The sequence below is a fragment of the Petromyzon marinus genome, chromosome 5, assembly GCF_048934315.1.
Source record: "Petromyzon marinus isolate PM22_M1 ecotype Great Lakes invasive population chromosome 5, UKy_Petmar_22M1.pri1.0, whole genome shotgun sequence".
Classification (NCBI taxonomy): Eukaryota; Metazoa; Chordata; class Hyperoartia; order Petromyzontiformes; family Petromyzontidae; genus Petromyzon; species Petromyzon marinus.
In genome coordinates this window covers 22,598,157-22,616,535 of record NC_133671.1, presented here as the reverse complement: position 1 = coordinate 22,616,535, position 18,379 = coordinate 22,598,157, and the positions used below count along the sequence as shown (strand labels likewise).

The window sequence follows — 18,379 nt, the reverse complement described above, 5'->3', positions numbered from 1 at the left end:
GTTTCGCTCAGCAATTTCCTCGCTCATTAAGCACTGAGGTGGTGTTTGTCTCCTGCTTACAGCTCTCAACCCTTCCGCATTCCTATGGCGGGGACGAGTCCGTCGAAAAGGAAAAAACTAGACTTCCCCATGAGGTGGTACTCGTATCTACTGCCAGAGGGACGATGGGATGAGTCAGGCCCAAACAGGATTTGAACTCCCAACGTGCGTCTTGCGAGCCGCTCGCTCAACCGCCGAGCCACCTCTGGCTGGCGTGGATCCGTGGAGCCTGTGGGGGCGCCGCTCGCTCAGAGCAATGGGCTCGCCGTGCGGAGCCACCGCGCACCGGCAAGGCAAGCCAAGACGCCGTGTGGGTGGGAGACGGCCTTAGGCCTGAACGGTGGAAGGGAGTTGGCTGTTCCAAGTCCAGACGTCAGACTTCACTCTGGCTGACGGCCTCTCCTCCGCAGGAGAGCTCCGCCCGCCATCTCTGTCCGGCGTGTTGAGACTCCGTCGTGTTCTCGTGTGCCGTCTTCTGGCCACGTCAGCTCCCGTAAACGCGTGCCAGCGCTGTCTCTCAGCACAAGCACTCACTCGTCGATGTCATCTCCTTCCACGTCCGTCTTTGTCTCCCTCGCCCTTCCCGAGGAGGTACGGCGGCAAGGCCGCGTGTGAGCCCCGCGCCACGAGGGGCCCACACGCGGTCGACTGACCTCGTTCTGCAGCATTGTGTGCCATTCAGAAGTTCTGTTCATAATTTTCTTGTCCGTCCTTTTTCTCAGCACCCTCGTGCGTTTTTGAGTTCCGTTCCTAAAGAAGCTGCCGACACGTGGAGCGAAACTTCGCGTTGCTCGGCACGACACAACCGCATCGGAGCGGCACGGCCTCTCCCGCGTCGCCCCGTAGTCGTTCCGCTTGTTCACCCAGCAAAGCCTCAACGAGTCTCAGCTGCTTTTCAGGAGGATCCTGCTAATTTTTCGCAGTTATGGGCCACGTTGCTGCTGCAGGTGATCCCAGTTGAGTAATTTGTCAGCATTGGGATGTTTTGTCCAATACCGGTTACATTTTTAGCTTCCGGAGGAAACCGGAGGAATCCCCATGCAGACCGGGGGGAGAGCATGATTGACTCCCGATCACTAGAGAAAAAAAACTGATTCCTATATAGCCTGAACAGACTGTTGGGGCAAGTGCTGTTAGCGAGCACCTATGAAGGCCGTCACAGCACACGAGGGGGTGGGTGGCCAGCACCACTATCAGCCGCCTTTGTCTCCCTCGTGGCCCGAGTCAGGGAATCGAATCCAGGCGCTTGTTGCTGTGAGGCGCGAGCGTAACCACTGCGTGGTCTGTGCAGCCACGCTCTCCGTGCGGTCCAACGGCCTGGCGTCTTCCGCTTCCCGGTTCCGGCTCCCGTGTAATCCGTCCCGTGTGTCGTCTCCGCTGCAATCTCCGCGTTGTCTTTGTCCACTGGCTCAGTCCGAGGATCCCCCGTCGCGTCCCCTCCATCGGCGCCTCTCGTCAAAACGTTCTGGGCTTCGTTTGGTGTTGGGACCATCGTGGTGGAGCGCGAGGCAGCCTGCCCCCACGGTGGAGGTGTTGCCGCTGTGGGGTGTTGCCCAATTGAGTAGCGCGCTGGCAGTCTTTAACATGTGGGATGTTGGGACCGTTCAAATCTTATTTTCTGTGCACCAGGTGAGAAACCCAGAGTGACGGTGACGCTGGCAAACGCCATCGCAGGATCTGTCAAGCCGAGCTCGCTGTGAGGCAGACGGCACGTAGCGTTTTATCGTTAATACACAACCGCAGCATTAACCAGGGCGGCCGTAGGGTGAGGGCGCCGTGGTGGATGACGCAGTGTGTGCTGGTGCTCTGGTTGATGATGTTGTGCGCGACGGTGATGACACCCGCAGTGTTATCCAGAGCGGCCACTGAGTTCGAACTGTGAACCTGTGGGACGAGCGGGTGATGGTGCCCCTCCTCTCGCTCGGCCGCGTCGCTGCCCCGGACGTTGGGACCGGACGCGGCGGCCTCATGTCGTGCCCCGTTCTGCCGCTCGACCCCCACATACTTTATCCATGAGCCTGGGGGTGGCACCTGAGGGTGGCATAGCTTTACCTCAAATTTCTCATGGCCAATAACAATGTTTCATGCCATAACTGCTTGAAATTAGCGGGGTTACGAAATTATTTTCTGTGATTGGGCACGTAGAGCGTTGCTCCCGCGGCTCGTACCGAGTTCCACTGGCATCACGGACTAATCCCGTCGCTCACCACTTGCACGTGCCGCTACGCGCCTGGAGCCGGAGGTCATTCCCGTCCTGCCCTCTGCGTCTCGTCCGTTGCTCGTGTCCGACTCGTGTCGTCTGGACGTCTGCGAAGCAGCCACGCACGCGCAGACTGCACTCCGGCACGGCTCGGCAGTCGTGCGTTCACCACTCGTTGCAGAGGTTAGCGGTTCGACACCGGCGGCCGCCCTGGTTAAAACCGCGGTGCGTGTTTACCTTACAAATGCATGCCATCTGCTTCGCTCTGGACGTTGAAGATCCCCGTGACGTTATTCGCTAAGGCAGGCCGATTGTGTGGCGGCGTCATGGTCCAACTTGACCAAATCTGACAAATTGCACCACAAATTACTTGACTGTGAATGTCTCGTGAGGATTTAGGCACAGCAGCCGTGACCCCCCCCCCCCCCCGCCGCGTAAACTCGGCAGGACCCTCCTGGAAAAGAGTCGCGAGACTCGGCAAGGCTGGGTGATACGAATCATGGAGAATGGAGCCGACTAAATCGCCCGCCTCAGCGCTCGTGCCCCCCCTCCCCTCCCCACCAGGGGGCGGCACAGTTCGCGGCCCCACGCAGCTCCTCCGTCAGCAGTGGCAGTGAGCTTCAAGCCATTCGTGTTCAACTCTTGGTCACTGCCCTGAGCCAGTGATAAGAGATTCCACGTTCGTATGGCGGAGGCGAGTCTTTTCACATGACAACCGCTGTTGACTTACCCCACAAAGCGATAAGTACCAATTTTATCCTCCCCCCCTCAGGGATGATGGGCCGGGCCGAGTCGACCCCCTTTCCCCAACCCGGATTTGAACTTTGGGTTTTGGAGCACACGGGGGGTGGGGGGGGGGGGGACACGGACATCGTGGGGCACGGAAATGAGGGTCCCCGCATGCCCCTCGCCCGGGGTCAGACCCCAGTGAGGCTTCTCGCAGTCGCTTGTATCCAGCTTGCGTGTGACAACAATGAGTGTGACAATGTGAGTGTGACAATGTGTGTGACAGTGTGTGTGACAGTGTGTGACTGCCCATACCTGGGCAGTGTGCTTATGACCGGCTCCAGTTTAACAGCAGAGGTCTCACTCCGAATCAGTCGAGCGGCAATATCTTTTCATCGGTTGCGTAACGCTGTGTGGAAGCTACCTGGTCTGTCGCTCCGCACTAAGCTTCAGGTCTTCTCGGCCACGGTCATTCCCTCCCTTCTCTACGCTTGCGAAACGTGGACCCCCCTAATGAAACATCTTCGCCGGTTGGAAACATTTAGGCTGGCCTGCCTACGATCCATCCTGGGTTTAACCAGACTGGATTGTGTGAGGAGCTCACAAATCCTTGAAAGATCTGGGCAAGGTCCCATCGGTGAGCTCCTCCGGCAGGCAAGGCTGCGTTGGCTGGGTCATGTAGCCCGCATGCCCAGCCACCGCATGTCGGCCGAATCAAGGGGGCTAAACGGGCGCGGCACAGGCTAGAGAAGAGATGGAGTGACGTGGTACAGGAGGACGTGGAGCTGAGTGGACTCGCCGATGACTGGTACCAGCGGTATCAAGATCGGCCTCTGTGGAGGAGGCTCGTGAAGGACGCTACTGGGCAGTTGGAGGTAGTCGCCCTCCAGCAACAACGGAGGGCGGAGGAGCGACGCTCACAACAACGAGCGGAGCGCCGGGTGACTAGGGCACAGCAGGTTGGCACAGTAGGGGGCACAGGTGGTGCATCAGCCAGTCATCTCAGTCGACCCGTGGCACCTGGGTCTGCCCCGTGACCAGCCAGCGGGCGTTCGACACTTCACGTGGCCTCAAGGTGCACATGGCCTGGCACAAGCGTCGTGGTGACGTCACCCCCACTTAGTGGCGAATGGCGGTTGTTGTGACAATGTGTGTGACAGTGTGTGCGAGTGAGTGTGAGTGAGTGTGTGTGACAATGTGTGTGACTGTGTGCGAGTGAGTGAGTGCGACAATGTGTGTGACAATGTGTGTGACAATGTGTGTGACAATGTGTGTGACAATGTGTGTGACAATGTGTGTGACAATGTGTGTGACAATGTGTGTGACAATGTGTGTGACAATGTGTGTGACAATGTGTGTGACAATGTGTGTGACAATGTGTGTGACAATGTGTGTGACAATGTGTGTGACAATGTGTGTGACAATGTGTGTGACAATGTGTGTGACAATGTGTGTGACAATGTGTGTGACAATGTGTGTGACAATGTGTGTGACAATGTGTGTGGTGGGGAGCGGTAGTGTAGCGGTTAACGCGCTGCGCTATGAACCTGGCCACCCGGGTTCGATTCCCGCTCACGGCCAACACCAGTGACGATTATCTGAACCGGTCCTGGGCCTCCCCTAGGTCGACTCAGCCTCAAAAGAGTACCTGGTGCGGTGGATAAAAACATTGCCACTGGGGAGACTAAGGCGGTCGGGCGTGGTGCTGGCCACCCACCCCCTCGTGTACCTTTCTGGCCTTCATAGGTGCTCGCTAACAGCACTTGCCCCTACAGTCTGTTGAGGCTATACGGGGGATCTTTATCTTCGTCTTTTGTCTTTGAGAATGTGCGTGAGGGTGTGTGTGTGAGAATGTGTATATGTGTGCAGTTTCCGTGTGCGTTCGTTTGCATGCGTAAGAATGTGTGTGAGACTGCGAGTATGTTTGTGTTTGTGTACGTGTGTGATGCATAGTTGTGGGGAGCGGTAGTGTAGCGGCTAACGCAGCTCCAATTAGCACGGTTGGCTACGTACGGTGCGAAAGAACTTCAATATACAGTACAAAGCGCGTTTTGCTACGAATCGATTCTCGCTCACGGCCACCAACACCTTTGACGAATATCTGCACCGGTCCTGGGCGTCCCCTAGGTCTACTCAGTCTCAAATGAGTACATGATGGGATGTGTAAACATTTCCATGAGGGAGACAAAGGCGGCCGAGCGTGGTGCTAGCCACCTACCGCCTCGTGCGCCGCGCCGGCCTTTGCAGCTGTTCGCTAGCAGCACTTGCCCCGACATTCTGTTAAGGCTATACGGGGATCTTTGTTTTTTCCCTGGTGGTTGCGAGTCAATCATTGACATCTTGCCCCACGCGCTCCCAGTCATGAGACCCCACAACAAATGAGACCCCACAACAACAGGGCTGGTACGGGGGTCGCCTTGAACAGGTGCCACGTCACGTTCGAGTTCCACTGCTGGATGAAGGCCTCCTAACGCCATGCATTCTGCTGACGAGCGTTAAGTCACAGCAGCAGCCTATAACACTTGCTATGCTTGTTGGTTATCCGACGCATTCCGAGGGGTTTGGTATTCGGCTCTGATGCTGATGAGGCCGTCAGAGTAGAACCTGGAAGTCACGAGTTCCCGACTACGCAACTGTTGCAGGTTCTGGCAGAGGGAAGGAACCGATGGGGAGGTGCGGTGATGGTCGTGGTGCTGTCGGTGGTCGTGGTGTTGTCATCAACTGCACCAACCCTGGTCACCTCTTCCAGTTGACCTTGAGAGAAAAAAAACCCCGCAGTTGAATTCCCCACTGAATGTTATGCCGTTCGCTGGGAGACCACAGTAGGTCCACGTCGCACAGTGACTTTGTGTAACCAGCGTGAGACCCCAGAGAGAGCGGAACAGGAAATATGGGTCTCGTTTGCAAGAGCGACGTGGGTCACCATAATTTACAAAAGCAAAGACGGATAGCATAAAACGTTACAGCAACGAAAGTGAAATCAAAACAATCACAACGGTGTCGCTCGACGGCTCCGAGTAAGACGAAGAGACCAAACCACGAGTGGGGTGGGAGAAAGGCGACTGGTGTCGAGGCGTCCGGGTGTGTTGACACACCCGGACGTTGTGTGCCGGGCGTGTCAACATAATCTATGGTCGCGGACCCGGACCCAACTGTAATAATTCGGCTCCCAACGCCTCCCCAACCACGCCCGAGTCGCTCGTTCACAGGTGTGGGGCCACGCGAGGGCGGACAGAGGAGTGGGGGGTTCGGCTCCCCCAACTCGCACCTGGGCACACTTGTGCGGCGCGGCACGGCTGGGTACCCCCCCCCCCCCCGACACGCGGAATGAGCTGACTGAATAGAGAGCGGAGGGGGGCAAAGCTCCTGGCGGTGGCGTGGTGGGCAGGGCCCGGCAGCCCGCACACCTGGGGGGCAGGGCCCGGCAGCCCGCACACCTGGGGGGGGGGGGGCAGGGCCCGGCAGCCCGCACACCTGGGGGGAGGGCAGGGCCCGGCAGCCCGCACACCTGGGGGGGGGGCAGGGCCCGGCAGCCCGCACACCTGGGGGGGGGGGCAGGGCCCGGCAGCCGCACACCTGGGGGGGCAGGGCCCGGCAGCCCGCACACCTGGGGGTGGCAGGGCCCGGCACCCCGCACACCTGGGGGGGGGGCAGGGCCCGGCAGCCCGCACACCTGGGGGGGGGCAGGGCCCGGCAGCCCGCACACCTGGGGGGGGGCAGGGCCCGGCAGCCCGCACACCTGTGCCGCACAGCACGCCGGGCGCCCCGCAAGCTGCTGCACTTTGGTTCCGTTTCCACGCGAGACAGGCATGAGCTCATCGTGAAGCCGTCACCGGCAATTACCCATTAGCGACCCGACACGCCTGTGCCGCGTGGGGGAGGTGTGTGTGTGTGTCTCGCTATGGGTGTCTGTGCGCGTGTATGTGGACGTGTGTCTTTGTTTTGTCTGTTCAGCGGTAGTGTCGTTGTTGGCGCACTGCGCTACGAACCAGGGTTCAATTCCCGCTCAAGACCAATAAACAGTTGAATATATAAACTTGTTTTGGGCCTCCCCAAGCTCGACTCAGCCTTAAATGCGTACTTGGTGCGGTGTGTAAGCATCAGACAAAGACGGCCGATCATGGTGTTGGCCACTCACCCCCTTCGTGTGCCATACCGGCCTTCATGTGGGGGATTATTATCGTTGCTCTCCAACAGCACTTGCCTCCACCGCCTGTTAAAGCTATAAGGAGAATATTCACGTTCGTGAGAGTTGTGTGTGTGCCGCGCCGGCCTTCATAGGTGCTCGCCAACAGAACATGTCCCATGGGTTTGCATGGCTATGCGAGAAATCCTCGTTAGCTTTTTAGATTGTGTTTGTGTGTGAGAGAGCAGTTAAGTGCACGTGGCCTGGCACGAGCGCCGTGGTGATGACACCGCCACTTATCCGGTGCGTGTTTATGACCCGCGTGTGTGATTGCGTCTGTGTGATTCAAGGATCATACGTGCGTTGCGATAACAGCGACCTGCAACAGCAAATGGCCCGAGTTTACGCGACTCATCAGGCCAGGCAGGAGCGGCTGCCTACAGTTAATGGGTGGAAAGGTCGCGCAATGGCGACCCAACCCGTGCCTCACAGAGAAAAGCCTGCGAAGACCTGGCAGGACCCTCCTGAGACATTCTTGAGACTCGGCGATGCTCTCCTGGGTAAACACGTGTAACCTTACTATTAATAGGTGTGCGCGCACGTGTCTATTTAAGTGTGGACATGTGTGCGAGCGCGTGTGTCATTTGCGTGTGAAATTGTGCTTGTGTGCTTGTGAACATCAGTGCTCGCCAACAACACTTACCTTGAAAGTCTGTTCAGGCTATCCGGGGGATCTTTGTCTGTGTGCGTGTGAACCGGCCAGGTGATTCAGTGGGAGAGCGAGCTGCTCGCGATTGCAAGCTTGCGAGTCCAAATCGCTCAGGGTCAATAGAACTCGTACTGCTCTTTGGGGAAGTCAACAGTGGTGGTTCGATCAGAGACTCGCTCCCCACCATAGGCATCCCTGCCGCTGGCTCAGGGCTGTAAACAGGAGATGCGCAGAATATTATGCCACTCTTTTGTGTGGTTCTGTATGTTTGTGTATGGATATTGGTATCGGTATTTGTATGTGCTGGTCAATATTTTCAACATTTTATGTATTGTATATAGGTGCGTTCACCCTGGAAAGCCTCACGGAGTCTCAAGGTTATTTTTCAGGAGGGTCCTGCCAAGTTTTCGCATTAGGGGGCGATGCTGCTGCTGTGTGTGATCCCAATTGAGTAATTTGCAGGTAGCTTTTCAGCATTAGGATGTTTGTTCAATACCAGTTGCATTGTGTGTGTGCGTCTAGCAGCTATGGGAGGAAACTGGAGCACCCGGAGAAAACTCCATGCATCCATACAAACCCCACACAGCAAGCAGCACGAGTCGGGAATCGAACTCAGGCACTTCTGGCTGTGAGGTGCGAGTGTCCGCACTGCGCCCGCACTGTGGGTGTCATGGTGTCCTTTGTCCGCGTCTCTGCTTCCGTGGGGAGCGGTAGTGTAGCGGTCAGCACACTGCACTACGCCGAGTTCGAGTCTCGCTTACGGCCAACAACCAGGGACGAATATCTGAAAAAGTCCTGGGCCTCCCCTAGGTCGACTCAGATTAAAACGAGTACTTGGTAAGAGCCCATTGCTGCTTGGAGCGGTGGCACGTGCGAGAGTCCTCGCTTTCTTGAGCTGCACAGGCCATGATGGCGTGTAGGAGGCCGTGATGGCGGGGAGGAGGCCGTGATTCACTCATCTTACACTGACTCACTCACACATCATACACCGACTCAATCATCATACACTGACTCAGTCATACGCTGACGCACTCACACATCATACACTCACTCACACAACCACTGACCCATCATACACTGATTCACTCATCATACACTCAATCATATGCTGACTCACACATACACTCACTCACACTACTACTGACTCACTCACACATCATACGCTGACTCACACATCATACGCTGACTCACACATCATACGCTCACTCACACTACCACTGACTCACTCACACATCATACACTGGTAGTGCCATGCTGCCAGCTATGGCTGCAAGTTTGGTCGTACATGTTATGTATATCGTTTATTGTTAAATTTGAATCACAGTTCCTATGATTACTGTTGTTACATTGTTTTTATAGCTTTATTTTGGTGATTTCGAAAACATATAGTTAAGCCATGTTGCTTGCGAAAGTGCGGAGTTGATAACTTTAATCTAAATTGCCTTATGGTTAAATTTTGATTTAAAGCTTTCGTGACTGCAGGGATTCATATTCTTACCGAAAGAACCAAGAATATGTCTTATGGTTGTTATTGTTTGACTTGCATCACACTGGGATTTTTGCACACAGCGTTTTGATACGGTGGGGTTTTTTTTCTGGAAGATTTGCTGGTTTATCCAGGATATTTCTGTTGCGTGTCGTCGCTTTAAGATGTTCTCTGTTCATATTTTGTATGTTGCGGTTGCACCCGACTCAAGAGCCGCATGGCTAACAGGGCTATATCTAATAAATGAAAACTTGAAACTTGAAACCTGGTGCGGTGTGTAAATATCAGCACTCGGGAGACAAAGGTGTTGTGTGACCACCCACCCCCACAGGTGCCGTGCCGGCCTTCATAGGTGCTCGCTAACAGCACTTGACCCTACAGTATGCTCAGGTTTTACGGGGGATATTTGTATCACTATGAGTGCACTCGCACAGAGTGAATGTGCGCGAGGCTGCCAGACCAGACTCCCCAGTGCTGAACCCCGAGGCTCCGGGGTGAAAACCATTGCGGTGTGGGCAGTGGGGGAGGTGGATGGGCGTGATACCTGCGTGATGGGGGCGGGGGGTGCGCATGAGTCAAGGTAAAACCACACCGCCGCGTTCACCTGTCGGCGACACGCGAAGAGACACGCCGTGCCGACTCCTGTACTGCCCGCGAACTGCCCCGTGATCTCAACGAACTGCTCCGTGCTGACTCCGTGCTGTACACGAACTGGCCGCGTGTTGCCCCGTGCTGTAAGTACTGCTTCTCGCGCCGTCTCGCCGCCCGTGCCGTTGCGCTGCCGCGATGATGGAGGAGCTGTCAGTCCCAATTACGCGCCGGGGTGTGCGGTGGTGGCGGTCGTGGCGGTGATGTCTGATGCAACACAAAGATGACGGCGTGGGGACGCATCATCTCCATCATCATCAATATCATAAACATCAACAGCATCATGATCATCACCACGACCATCACCAACATTAATATTCGCCATCATTATCACTGTTACCACCACCATCACAAAATTTGAGCGCGTTCCGTATCAAGCCTCGGGGGGCGGGGGGGCGCTGGGACCCCCGCTGAGTAGTGCGGATCTCCCTTGGTACGGCCCCTCTCTGCGGGGGGGGGGGGGGGGTCTCCCGATCCTAACAATTGACTCGTGCGGTTGAGTCCGGCACCCTTCGCTAATGAGTAACGCGCGGAGCCATAAAGAGCGACTCATTATAGATACATCCGCTGCAGAGAAGGGGGGTGGAGAGAAGGGGGGGCAGAAGAGGTTGTTGATCAGATGTGGCAGCAAACGAGGAGACGGCACACCGCAACAGTGGAACTCCTAGTGAATTTGTGAACTCGTGGTGAATTCGTGAACTCGTGGTGAATTTGTGAACTCGTGGTGAACTCGTGGTGAATTCGTGAACTCGTGAATTCGTGGTGAATTTGTGGTGAACTCGTGAACTCGTGAATTCGTGGTGAATTCGTGAACTCGTGGTGAATTCGTGGTGAATTCGTGAACTCGTGGTGAATTCGTGAACTCATGGTGAACTCGTGGTGGACTCACGGCCACGGCGAGCGGTGTCCACCGCACTCGCTGGGCTCCCGAGGCAGTAACTGTAAGACCCGGGCTCCGATTTCAAGTTGCTACTCAACCCATATCCATACGAGAGAAGAACAACGCCCTGACTCTAACCCTAAAGTCAAACTCTACCCCCAAACCTAACCTAACCCCAAAGGAGACCCCCAGTGCGGGTTAGGGTCCTGCGTGACCCCAAGCACTCCCCGCGTGCGAGGTCGGGCGGTAGCTGACCCCGCGGAGAACGGTGCAGGGGCTGCAGCCGAGCGACGGACACTGGGGGGGGGGGGGGGGGGGGTCCCGAGTCCCGAGTCACGGGTTCAGGGGTCGGCAACCTGCGGCTCTTTGGCTGCCCCCTTGTGAGCAGCCTTTTTTATGAAACTGAAATCTTAATTTAACGTAAAGATAATGTATTAATTGTGGCAGGGAATGGATGACGATGGCATGCCTTGGTGACAACAAATTGTACAAACTGTGTTGTTAACGCATAACTAAGGGGGGGGGGGGCAAACTAAATCGACGCAGTTTATCCCATCACCTACCTTGTTTATTTAAGTGAGAATGTGCGTCGTTGTTGTTGTCATCTTGCTGTACACCAGCTGCTGTGTTCGTGCACAAGTATCTCTGCGTGCTCTACTTCCTCTTCTGCTTTGAAAGGTCGCCAACCCCTGGCCCACTTCAACGGCGCCCCCCCCCCCCCCCCCACGGCTGGAAGCTGCTGCTGATATTCTCCATCGTGGATGCCCCAACGTAGATCCCCCCCCCCCCATAGCCTCTAACTGCCTGCTAGAGACAGTGCTGCGAGCGAGCAGCACCTATGACGGCCGGCACGGCACACGAGGCGGTGGGTGGCTCACACCACGCCCGGCAGCCTTCGTCTCCCCCAGTGCTAATTGTTAACAGACCGAATTTGGTACTCGCGTGAAGTTCAGTCGGCCTGTGTTGGAGCGGTGGCGCAGTTGTTAGCGCGCTGCGCTCCGGACTCTGTTACCCGAGTTAATTTTTCGCCCACAACCGACATCGGTGACGTATACTTTAACCGGTCCTGCACCTCTATCCCATAGGTCCACTCAGCCTTAAATGAGTACCTGGTGCGGTGTGAAAACATCAGACAGCCGGCCGGTCATGGTGTTGGCCACTCACCACCTGGGTAGACGAAGGCGGCTGGGTTATCGTGCTAGCCCCCCCACCCCACCCAAATGTTCCATTTCGGCTTATTTAGGTGCTCAGTAACAGCACTTTCCCCAAACAGCAGCCTATTACGAGTTTACATGGGGCACCTTTGCCTGTGTGCCGGCGTCACCTCCACCACGCCGGCACACGTGGGTGCGGGGCCCGGGGGAGGTTATGGCCTCGTGGCGTCGCGTCACGTGCTTTTATTTTGTTTCTCCGCCAGCCGCTGAGCTGAAGCCAACTTTAAACTCGACTCCAGCAGCTGCTGCTGCCGAGGCTGGAGGCGAGAGGGAGGTTCCAGGAATGCGGGGGGAGCCGCCCGCTCTCACGGCGAGGCCACGCGTGCACGTGGCCACGCTCAGGCAGGCAGTCGCCCGTTGTTGTCGCGGTTGTGGTAAAGGCGCAGGCCAGCAATTGCCTTGCTCGCGCCGCTGCTGGCCGAAGAGCCTCCACTTGAGGGAGCTCTGGAGGCTATTTTAGTCTCTTCTTCGACGCCGGCCAAACACGGCTTGGAAGAGGCGGGAATAGCCACGCTTTAGCCCATCACAACCCGAAATCACACGGGGCAGCCGTGCAGTTGTAGTTGCATTGTGGAGAGGCCTTCATCCAGCAGTGGCTCGAGCCTGGCTTACGATGTTGAGGGGTCGTCCCCTACTCCCTTCCTGAGTCCAGCCTCGGTCGTGGACCCGCCAGCGGTTCGGGTGACGCCACGGCTACCGCTGAACAAACAGCGAAACCTGAGTCAACATCACTGACTCAACACGACACACATCCTCACCATCACAACTCACACTATCACAACTTTCATCACCATCAGCACCCCCTGTGAACCTGGCCATCTGTTCTCTTCGTAACCATGGCTAGCGTCAGTGACGAGACGAGGGATCCTATGAACCTCCGCTAGGTCGACTCAGCCTTAAATGAGTTCCTGGTGCGGTGTGTAAACGTCGGCACGCGGGAGACAAAGACGGCCGACCATGACATCGGTCATACCACCCCCTCGTGCGTCGCCCCGACCTTAGAAGGTCTCGCACAAAGCACTTGCCCCACCAGTTACACGGGATGTCTGTCTTTGTGTGTACAGTACACTTGTGTGTTTGTACAGGTTTCAACAGGTCGTGTTTTGTCTTTGTATACACGTGTGTATGTGTGTATACACACACGAGTGGGTATGTTATGTACTGTACACGTGTATGTGTGGCGCGTACTCGTGTGTGCAAAGCATATAGGTGTGTGTGTGTGGACATGCGTTCTGTGTACTCGCTAACAGCACTTGCCCCAACAGTCTATTAAGGCTATACGGGGGATCTTTGTCTTGTTTTGTACACGTGTGTTGGTACATGAGTTATACACACACGTGTGTATTTGTCTTATTGACCTCTGGGCCGTAATAGGTTCTCGCTTGGAGTACTTGCCCCAACAGGCGATACGGGCGATCTTTGTATGATTCACCTGCGGGGAGTCGAGTGCCTATGTGAGTCCCCCAGTCCGCGAGCGCGCGCGTCGCCAAATTCTCGCATAGGGTCAGGGCAGGAGAGTGAGGCGAGACAGAGGTGGGCAGGGAGGCAGGTGAGCAGGGAGGCAGTTGGGCAGGGAGGCAGGTGGGCAGGGAGGCAGGTGGGCAGGGAGGCAGGTGGGCAGGGAGGCAGGGAGGCAGGTGGGCAGGGAGGCAGGTGAAGCAGGGAGGCAGGTGAGCAGGTGGGCAGGGAGGCAGGTGGGCAGGTGGGCAGGGAGGCAGGTGAGCAGGGAGGCAGGTGGGCAGGGAGGCAGGTGAGCAGGGAGGCAGGTGGGCAGGGAGGCAGGTGGGCAGGGAGGCAGGTGAGCAGGGAGGCAGGTGGGCAGGGAGGCAGGTGAGCAGGGATGCAGGTGGGCAGGGAGGAGACGGGGAGGTGAGTGGTGACGTCACAGCCGCCAATCACAGCCGCTGGAGGCGCTGTCACCGCCGCTCGCTGCTTCTCCCCAGGCCGCGACTCGCAGGTGAGGGTCACGAGGGTGAGGGTCACGAGGGTGAGGGTCACGAGGGTGAGGGTCACGAGGGTGAGGGTCACGAGGGTGAGGGTCACGAGGGTGAGGGTCACGAGGGTGAGGGTCACGAGGGTGAGGGTCACGAGGGTGAGGGTCTCATCTCGTTCTTACCTCACCGGGATTCTCGCTCCCTAGAAGAGAGAGGTAAAGACCGACGACCCCTTTTACTCCAGTCCTGCTGTGTGTGTGAGTTACTGTGTGTGTGAGTTACTATGTGTGCGGGCTGTGTGTGAGTTACTGTGTGTGTGAGTTACTGTGTGTGTGAGTTACTGTGTGTGTGAGTTACTGTGTGTGCGGGCTGTGTGTGAATTACTGTGTGTGTGAGTTACTGTGTGTGTGAGTTAGTAGGTGTGTGAGTTACTGTGTGTGTGAGTTACTGTGTGTGTGAGTTAGTAGGTGTGTGAGTTACTGTGTGTGTGAGTTACTGTGTGTGTGAGTTAGTAGGTGTGTGAGTTACTGTGTGTGTGAGTTACTGTGTGTGTGAGTTACTGTGTGTGTGAGTTACTGTGTGTGTGAGTTACTAGGTGTGTGAGTTACTGTGTGTGTGAGTTACTGTGTGTGTGAGTTACTGTGTGTGTGAGTTACTGTGTGTGTGAGTTACTGTGTGTGAGTTACTGTGTGTGTGAGTTACTGTGTGTGTGAGTTACTGTGTGAGTTACCATGCAGCTGCAATGGCTGCTTTAGGTACGCGGTCCAGACCTCCCCAGAGACCCTGGCTGACAGAGGAGGTGTTCAGGATGGTTGAGAAAAAGCGACAGGCCCACTGTCATCGGCTACAGAATCCCACGTCAGAGAATGAGGAGGCTTACCGCAGCCTTCACTCGGAGGTTCGGAGAGCCGTGAGGCGCTGCAAGGATGGGTGGTGGTCGCGGGTTGCTGAGGAGATGGAGTCTGCCTCAGTGGCCCGTGATCACAAATCTCTATTTAACTCCATCAAAAAAGTAACCTGCAGCGCCACACCTATTACCATCATTAGGGGAAAAAAACGGTGATCCAATCTCCGACCCCCAGGAACAGGTTTGCAGATTTGCTGAGCATTTCTGTGAGGTCCTGAGGGAGGGAGGGAAAATCCCTCAGCCAGGAAAACATCGTGGCACAAAGTGAGGATGACCCTGCTGAGGCTGCGGTGCCTCAAATATTGGAAGAAGTCACCCCCTGTGAGTGGCTGGCTGAGGTGCCATCTGTTGAGGAAGTACTGAAGGCGATCCGGAGTCTGAGACCAGGAAAGGCAGCGGGCAGAGATGATCTCCCAAGCGAAATGCTGAGGGAGGGTGGCGTTTGTGCACAGACTGCCCTATATGACATCATAACAACAGTCTGGACCACTGGACGGGTTCCGCAGGATTGGAAGGATGCCCTGGTGGTCCCCCTTTTTAAGAAGGGGGACCGCACAGATTGTAACAACTACAGGGGCATCTCACTCCTCAGTGTTCCGGGAAAGGTCCTGGCAAGGATTATTCAGCATCGCCTTGCCAGGCACGCTGAGGAGAGGCTTGCGGAGCCCCAATGCGGTTTCAAGAAAGGGCGGTCCTGCACAGATGCCATATTTTCTGTCCGTCTGCTACAGCAGAGGTGTAGGGAATTCCAACAAGACCTACATCTCTGCTTTATTGACCTGGTCAAGGCCTATGATACCATCAGTAGGCCTGGGCTCTGGGTCGGTCTTCGTGCTTTTGGAGTACCTGACCCTCTGCTCACGATCATTAAGGACCTTCATGATGGTGAGCGGGCCCGGGTAAAACTACGTGGCCGGGAGTCAGAGCCATTCCCTGTACACCTTGGGGTGCGACAGGGATGTCTTCTGGCTCCCACATTATTTAACATCTATTTTGACCACGTAGTTCGTGAAGCCTTCAATAGCTGTACCGGGGGAATCTCCATATGGTACAGATATAATGGGAGGCTGATCGATGCCCGGGTGCGGTCAAGGGATGGCTCCCTATTGCTCAACCACGTTATGTATGCTGATGATTTGGTAATAGCTGCTCAGTCATAGGAGGAGTTGGAGACGCTGCTGCTGAGACTGAAGCGTGCCACTAAGAGGTGGGGCCTTACCATCAGCCCCACCAAAACTAAGCACCTGCCTGGGTATTTTGTACCATCGGACACTCCACCCCCACAACTCCCAATCGGTGATGGGGCAGTTGTGGAGAGAGTGGAGAGTTTCCCATACCTGGGCAGTGTGCTTATGACTGGCTCCAGTTTAACAGCAGAGGTCTCACTCCGAATCAGTCGAGCGGCAATATCTTTTCATCGGTTGCGTAACGCTGTGTGGAAGCTACCTGGTCTGTCGCTCCGCACTAAGCTTCAGGTCTTCTCGGCCACGGTCATTCCCTCCCTTCTCTACGCTTGCGAAACGTGGACCCCCCTAATGGAACATCTTCGCCGGTTAGAAACATTTAGGCTGGCCTGCCTACGATCCATCCTGGGTTTAACCAGACTGGATTGTGTGAGGAGCTCACAAATCCTTGAAAGATCTGGGCAAGGTCCCATCGGTGAGCTCCTCCGGCGGGCAAGGCTGCGATGGCTGGGTCATGTAGCCCGCATGCCCAGCCACCGCATGCCGAAACAGCTTTTGTTCGGCCGGATTGAGGGGGCTAAGCGGGCGCGGCACGGGCTAGAGAAGAGATGGAGTGATGTGGTACAGGAGGACGTGGAGCTGAGTGGACTTGCTGATGACTGGTACCAGCGGTGTCAAGATCGGCCTCTGTGGAGGAGGCTCGTGAAGGATGCTACTGGGCAGTTGGAGGTAGTCGCCCTCCAACATCAACGGAGGGCGGAGGAGCGACGTTCAGAACAACGAGCGGAGCGCCGGGTGGCTAAAGCACAGCAGGTTGGCACAGTAGGGGACACAGGTGGTGCATCAGCCAGTCATCTCAGTCAGTCGACCCGTGGCACCCGGGTCTGCCCCGTGACCTCCTGCCAGCGGGCGTTCAACACTTCACGTGGCCTCAGGGTGCACATAGCCTGGCACAAGCGTCGTGGTGACGTCACCGCCACTTGGTGGCGAATGGCGGTTGTTGTTGTTGTATGAGTTACTGGGTGTGTGAGTTACTGGGTGTGCGGGCTGTGTGTGAGTTACTGGGTGTGCGGGCTGTGTGTGTGAGTTACTGTGTGTGTGAGTTACTAGGTTTGTGAGTTACTGTGTGTGTGAGTTACTGTGTGTGTGAGTTACTGTGTGTGTGAGTTACTGTGTGTGTGAGTTACTAGGTTTGTGAGTTACTGTGTGTGTGAGTTACTGTGTGTGAGTTACTGCGTGTGTGAGTTACTGTGTGTGTGAGTTACTAGGTGTGTGAGTTACTGTGTGTGTGAGTCACTGTGTGTGTGAGTTACTGTGTGTGTGAGTTACTGGGTGTGCGGGCTGTGTGTGAGTTACTGTGTGTGTGAGTTACTCTGTGTGTGGGCTATGTGTGTGAGTTACTGGGTGTGCGGGCTGGGTGTGTGAGTTACTGGGTGTGCGGGCTGTGTGTGTATAAGTTATAAGGTGTGCAGGCTGTGTGTATGAGTTACAGGGTGTGTGGGCTGTGTGTGTATAAGTTAGAGGGTGTGCAGGCTGTGTGTGTATAAGTTACTGGGTGTGCAGGCTGTGTGTGTATAAGTTACTGGGTGTGTGGGCTGTGTGTGTATAAGTTAGAGGGTGTGCAGGCTGTGTGTATTAGTTATAGGGTGTGCAGGCTGTGTGTGTATAAGTTACTGGGTGTGTGGGCTGTGTGTGTATAAGTTACAGCGTGTGCAGGCTGTGTGTGTATAAGTTACTGGGTGTGCAGGCTGTGTGTGTATAAGCTACAGGGTGTGCAGGCTGTGTGTGTATAAGTTACTGGGTGTGCAGGCTGTGTGTTTATGAGCTACAGGGTGTGCAGGCTGTGTGTGTATAAGTTACTGGGTGTGCAGGCTGTGTGTATAAGCTACAGGGTGTGCAGGCTGTGTGTGTATAAGCTACAGGGTGTGCATGCTGTGTGTGTATAAGTTAGAGGGTGTGCAGGCTGTGTGTGTATAAGTTACTGGGTGTGCAGGCTGTGTGTGTATTAGTTATAGGGTGTGCAGGCGGTGTGTGTATAAGCTACAGGGTGTGCAGGCTGTGTGTGTATAAGCTACAGGGTGTGCAGGCTGTGTGTGTATAAGTTACAGGGTGTGCAGGCTGTGTGTGTATAAGCTACAGGGTGTGCAGGCTGTGTGTGTATAAGCTACAGGGTGTACAGGCTGTGTGTATAAGTTACAGGGTGTGCAGGATGTGTGTGTATTAATTATAGGGTGTGCAGGCTGTGTGTGTATAAGTTACTGGGTGTGTGGGCTGTGTGTGTATAAGTTATTGGGTGTGCAGGCTGTGTGTGTATTAATTATAGGGT

The 18,379-nt window shown here is 55.7% G+C and overlaps 1 protein-coding gene across 1 annotated transcript in view; it reads left to right on the top strand.

Moving 5' to 3' along the window:
- Positions 1-9,875: 9,875 nt before the first annotated feature.
- The window catches only part of LOC116939239 (uncharacterized), a 48,102-nt gene continuing 39,598 nt past the window's right edge, over positions 9,876-18,379 (top strand). Inside the window, exon 1 of the mRNA XM_076062904.1 lies at positions 9,876-10,020. The gene's annotated coding sequence lies outside the window, so the exon portion shown is untranslated. The remainder of the gene's footprint in view (positions 10,021-18,379) is intronic.